The 6,285-nt window shown below is 36.7% G+C and overlaps 1 pseudogene; it reads right to left on the reverse strand.

The window, feature by feature from the left end:
* Positions 1 to 5,859: 5,859 nt before the first annotated feature.
* On the reverse strand, positions 5,860 to 5,956 carry LOC118154826 (small nucleolar RNA U3; annotated as a pseudogene).
* Between the last annotated feature and the right edge of the window lie 329 nt (positions 5,957 to 6,285).

Below are 6,285 nucleotides of genomic sequence, written 5' to 3' on the forward strand. Positions count from 1 at the left end.
AGGAAGCAGAGGAATAGTATCTGTTACTATTAGCTGATCCTTACTAGGCAGTGCAAAACCCACTTTTAAAATTTAAAAATTTCTCTGTTCTCTACTTGTATCCTATATCTCTAGGGAAATGAATGAAATTTGTTTATCTTACTGTGTCATAATTTTTTTTTTTACTCATTCTATCTTTATTTATGCCCATCTCCCACATTAATCTATAAGCTTGCAGACAAGAATGCTGTATTACTTGGCTTTGTGTCCTCAGGACCTAACACTGTTCTTGTGTAAACTGTGTTTAGTTTATGTCTGTTGAATAAAAGAATGGCTGGAGACGTCTTAGAAGTCTATCCACCCAATTTGCTGCAAATTGCCCATCTTCAACTCCACCTCTCTGCATGATTTTTCTTCTTTGCTTATACCTATAAACTATTTCAAAATGCAACTGGCAATTCATTTCCTCCAGGAGTCTTTTCCCAATTAATGTAATGTAAACTAAACAGTAAATTTGCATATCCTCAGTGCATAAATTAGTAGGTATGTATTTTCTTGGTATGAATTTAAATAGTGCTTAATAAAATTCTGTTTTGCAAGTATTTTTAGTTTATAACATATATAAATTTTCTGTCTTCAAATATAAGAAGACTGTGTGCATGCTGAGTAAATGTTAACAAGCATGCATAAACTTTAAATACATTTGAAGATACAAACATCACAGATCAGTATCATAGATCTGCTACCTCTGTGACCTACTTGGCAGAAATTTTAATCAAAAACAATGTTTCACCAGTATTACTCTACTGGATCACATAAAAGAGAATTTTATGAATTGATGACCTTCAAAATGTTGAAATAACCCTCTAAAGATAATGTGTTTTGCAATTTATGTAAACATTCTGATCTGTCATTTGGCAGAAATTAAATGGCTAGTAGAAGTGTTCTAGTTATTTAATTGTGAAAGATATTGTTCTTCACTGTGATCATTGAGTTTTATACATTTGGTGAACGCAATCATCTCATTTTTATAAATCCTTAGCAGGTATATTATTTGGTTATGATTGGAAATTCCAAGCTGAATCAGAAGTATTCAGGAGGACCCAGAAATTCCCGTTGGAATGAGGATGCAAAACCTACACTGAAATTGTTGTACATGTAAAAGGAACTAGAGAATAGAAACACCAAACTGATGTACTGTACAAATGAAGGTGTAGATTGTCTAACAGACTGTATTTTGTATACCTATTATGTTCAGGGTTTACACTGCTATAATATTATATTCACCTGTCTGCTTCACCTACTAAACTGAGAACTTCTCAAGAGCAGTGTCTATGTGTTATTCATCTCTTTCCATAATATCTACCATAAATCTGGCATAAAAAATGTCCTCAGTAAGTGTTCATAAAACCCAGTTAAAAATGTACAGCCACTAGACCAGGTATCTGTACCCTTTAGGCATCTTCACATTTACTTATGATAATGTAAATTTATATTTATTTACATAAAAAATGCTCATCAGGCCCTGTGGAAGGGGTTCAAAACATTTTGAGAACCCCAGTTCACTTATATAAATGTATACCCATACATTTATAAATTAAGAATGCATAAAGATATATCTAAAAGGGTAGCTTAGGTAGGATTTCAGATGATTTTCATTTGTATATCCATAGTTTTTTATGCATTGTCTGAGTCACGATGAGCTCAATTTAACTTTAAAAGAGTGAAGTCATCTTTCAGAATGTGGACAGAATACAAATTAAAGCTAAAAGCCTCCGTCAGGTCCCAGACCTGCTCCTTACTAGCTGTGGCAAACTACTTGTCTAAATCATAATTTAATCATATGTAAAAAGAGAAAACAAATAGATCTGACCTTTCAACACCCTTGGCTACTTTGAGAAGCAATCTGAGAATGATCTTGGTGCACAAACGCAGGCACGCATTACTTTTGTTTGCTCGTCCTTGCCTCCTGACGTTTTGCTTGTGTTCTGGCATCTTACATGGTGTTAAGGGTTGGGGTTTGCTGCAGGGAAGGCAGGTGGTAGAGTCGATGGTTTGGGGTACACAACTGTTATTGGTGGGTGTCCATTGTACTGACCTGCATAGCCTCTTCAGGATCTAAGGACCTTTTTTGCTTCAGGATCACTTTTGGGGTGCAAAGATATTTTGCAAGACTGCAAACAGTCCTGTTGCCTATCCAGGCCACCGTTTCTCTCTATTCCGGCTCACAGGTGCAATATTGGGAGACCTCTTCTGCTTTCAGAACCAACAGCTTGCCTCCCTCCAGTTCAGGATCTAGGATAATAACTTCCTTCTCTTGGGGAGGGCAGGGAAGGCTTTAGGACTCCCAGTCCTTCTCCCCCACCCCAACCTCCAGGGCATGTTATCTACACCATGGAATCCTTTCCAGCCTGCCCTTACTAGCTGGAGGTGATTCCATGGCAGAGATAATACATCTCTTAGGCCCACTTAGGGACTCTCAGGTTCCTTCTCTTTTACATCTTATCACAAGACTCCCTCAAGGCAATGAGTACGGGGGCCTCTACCTGATAAAGAGTAAGGTGAAAGAAAACAGAACTAAAGGGAGGAAAATAAAATCCAGAGATAGCTCAAAATATTTTCTGGAAAGTTATGAAAATGCTGTGTTCCTGGGAGGGACACAGGCTGACTAGAAGACATTTTACAAGGCTTCTCAATAGGCTTCTGAAAGGGAATTAGGTTCTAGTGTTCTAAGATATCTACTGAACATAATAAAATTGTCTTCTCTCCTGCATCTACAATGGTATTAGCCATGCACTCTCCTTGGGGGAATTGAGAAAATACTTACTAAAACTAGCTCCTGAGGTGATTACTTCTCTCTCTGAACTGATTGAGAAAGGCTGCAAGAATAATAACTGTGGTGCATGCAACTGACGAGACCCTTAAGGGAGTGTAAAAATTATGGCAAAAAATGCCTAGTTACTCCACCCCAGGGAGGTGAAGACAAGGAAGGTGTTCTGGCAGGTATGAGGTGAAAAGGCAGGAGTCCCGACTCTGGGAGAATGTGATAGTTCCAGTCCTGTAGATGTCTCGGCACTGGGGAGAGTAGTAGCTTCTAATAGAGGAAAAACAAACAGAACATGGAAACTCTTTAGGCACCTGTGTTTGTGCTTGTCCTACTTGTTGTTTGAATGCCTTATAAAGATATGAAAATATACTGAACCCCAAATTGTGGCATGCTGACCTGATGTCCTGCACCCTTTAAATAGAATTACATAGATCGTGGTCAGGATTATAACCTGGAGAGGAATTATCGTCAGACAGACGCCCCAAGTTCATTAACTGTCTACCTCCAACATTTCTTTATCTTCAGATACTCAAGTTGACCATCCATAAAAAGAAATGGTTCTATTTACCTTTTAAGGTTGTGGGGAGATTTAAAAAAGATAAAGGAAAGTGCCTAAGACAGTATCTGGTCTATAATAAGTGCTCAAAAAAAAATTGCAGGAATTATCACTTCTCTCGGTTTTATTTTAATTGCTTCATAATAAGACAGGTATATGCATTCTCTTAAGAAACGAAAAAATAAGAAACTAAAATTGTTTTATCCTTTCCTCCTTTCCAGCTTTTGAAAGACTACTCAGATGATAGGAACCAATGGTTGAAAGAAAGAGAAACAAGATGAAAGGATTCATGACTTATCTGGGAAGTATAAAAAGCTATTTTGTGCCTCTTCCTTTTTATTTAGTTGCCAATCGATTGTTTTGTTTATTTTGTTGTGTGATAAAATGTGACTTGGGAGTAATTGTTTTTCTTGTGTGTGCATGCATGTATGTATTTCTATTTTGATGAAGTGCTGACGCTGTTTGATTCAGACTACCTTTAAATTAAAAAAAAAAAATCTATTTTCTTCTCAGTTCCTCTTGCATACACCAAGGCAGTAATAGAGTATCATTTAAATAATATGCCTCGGTTAGAACATACCAAAGTAGTTAAGAGGAACATTTTGGAGGTTGACTTAAAATACATTAACTTTAAATATATATACATCCGGTATAACGAATGAATTTTACCAAATATACATACCAGTTTTTACCAACACATACCATCTTGGGAAGATATGTATTCTAGTTTAAAAAATATTTTAGTTTGAGTTCAGTTGTATTATATCTTATGTAATACTAATTAGATGCTGGCTCAGAACAATATGTTAGTCGAAAATTTTGGCTAGGTTCTCATGAAGTATCTGAAAGGCTGAAGAACGATGTAATTATGCTCACATTTAAAAATTTGAAAGAAACATCCCATGTGCTACCTGATAGTGAAATTGTCCATGATGTTAAGGAGAAAGGCTAAGAAGATGCTGGGGACTGCCGGGCTCCGAATGGCCATACCCAGGCCTAATTTCTTAAATATTCAACTGAGCTGGATGATGCTCTATGATCGATAAGCTCTCTGTGCCTTGATTTCTAATAAAACAAAATGCAAAGAGCATCAATCTCATAAATTTTGTTGCTGTTGTTGTTTTGTAAATAAACTGAATGGAGATTCCCGTACAGTAGACTATACCAAAATGCTGGTATTAGAAGATAAGAAAAACTCCTGTCTTTTTTTTCTTTCAGCAGTTCACTGCTAGAAAAACTCCTGTCTTATAAACTATTATATATTGCGTATTTACTACTTATAACTAATGGATTTATGGATTTTCTTTTTAAAATTGTACTTCTGGTTCTAGGGTACATGTGCAGATCATGCAGGATTGTTGCATAGGTACATACATGGCAAGGTGGTTTGCTGCCTCCATCCTCCATCACCTATACCTGGCAGTTCTCCCCGTGTTATCCCTCCCTACCCTCCCCCCATCTCTCCCCTTGCCCCCCACAACTGACCCCAGTGTGTGATGCTTCCCTCCCTGTGTCCATGTGTTCTCATTGTTCAACACCCTCCTATGAGTGAGAACATGCGATGTTTGATTTTCTGTTCCTGTGTCAGTTTGCTGAGAATGATGTTTTCCGGATTCATCCATGTCCCTACAAAGGAAATGAACTCATTGTTTTTTATGGATGCATAGTATTCTATGGTGTACATGTGTCACATTTTCCTTGTCCAGTCTATCATTGATAGGCATTTGGGTTGGTTCCAGGTATTTGCTATTGTGAACAGTGCTGCAATGAACATACATGTGCATGTATCTTTATAATAGAATGATTTATAATTCTTTGGGTATATACCCAGTAGTGGGATTCCTGGGTCAAATGGAATTTCTATTTCTAGATCCTTGAGGAATCGCCACACTGTCTTACACAATGGTTGAACTATTTTACACTCCCACCAACAGTGTAAAAATATTCCTATTTTTCCACATCCTCTCCAGCATCTGTTGTCTCCAGATTTTTTAATGATGGCCATTCTAACTGGCATGAGATGGGATCTCAATGTGGTTTTGATTTGCATTTCTCTAATGACCAGTGATGATGAGCATTTTTTCATATGTTCGTTGGCCTCATGTATGTCTTCTTTTGAAAAGTCTCTGTTCATATCCTTCACACACTTTTGATGGGTTTGTTTGTTTTTTACTTGTAAATCTATTTTAGTTCTTTGTAGACTCTGGATATTAGTTCTTTGTCAGATGGGTAGATTGCAAACATTTTTTCCCATTCTGTTGGTTGCTGGTTCACTAATGATTTTTTTCTTTTTTTTTGCTGTACAGAAACTCTGGAGTTTAATTAGGTCACATTTGTCTATTTTGGCTTTTGTTGCCATTGCTTTTGGTGTTTTAGTCATGATGTCCTTGCCTATGCTTATGTCCTGAATGGTTTTGCCTAGGTTTTCTTCTGGGGTTTTTATGGTGTTAGGTCTTAGGGTCCTTAATCCATCTGGAATTAGTTTTAGTGTAAGGTATCAGGAAGGGGTCCAGTTTCTCCTTTTGGTGCTCTACATGTTCAGAGAAACTTCTCTAGTAACAAACCAAGGAAATGATCCCTGAAAGTATAGTCTTAGCTAATGGATTTCTAAATATACAATTTGACCTGCTACATTTAAACTAAGTAATTAATTAAATACATGACAAATAATCCAAGTTAATATCTAAAGTCATGATATTTTCATAGTTTCAGTTTTTTCTTAATCTGTCAAGAATTTCAGTGCTAAATTGACCTTAATTTTAAAAAAATAATATTTAGGTAATTTTCTGATTACTCAAAATAGTTCAGAACTGTAATTCGTGCTCCTGTGCGGTGTTATTTTTCTGGCTGTGTACTCTATAACTGTGACTTGTTCAAGGGTGCTAAGAAGAGAGAAGCTGATGTGACTGATGTTGGAAGGTGA

Source organism: Callithrix jacchus, chromosome 6, assembly GCF_049354715.1.
Source record: "Callithrix jacchus isolate 240 chromosome 6, calJac240_pri, whole genome shotgun sequence".
Taxonomy (NCBI): domain Eukaryota; kingdom Metazoa; phylum Chordata; class Mammalia; order Primates; family Cebidae; genus Callithrix; species Callithrix jacchus.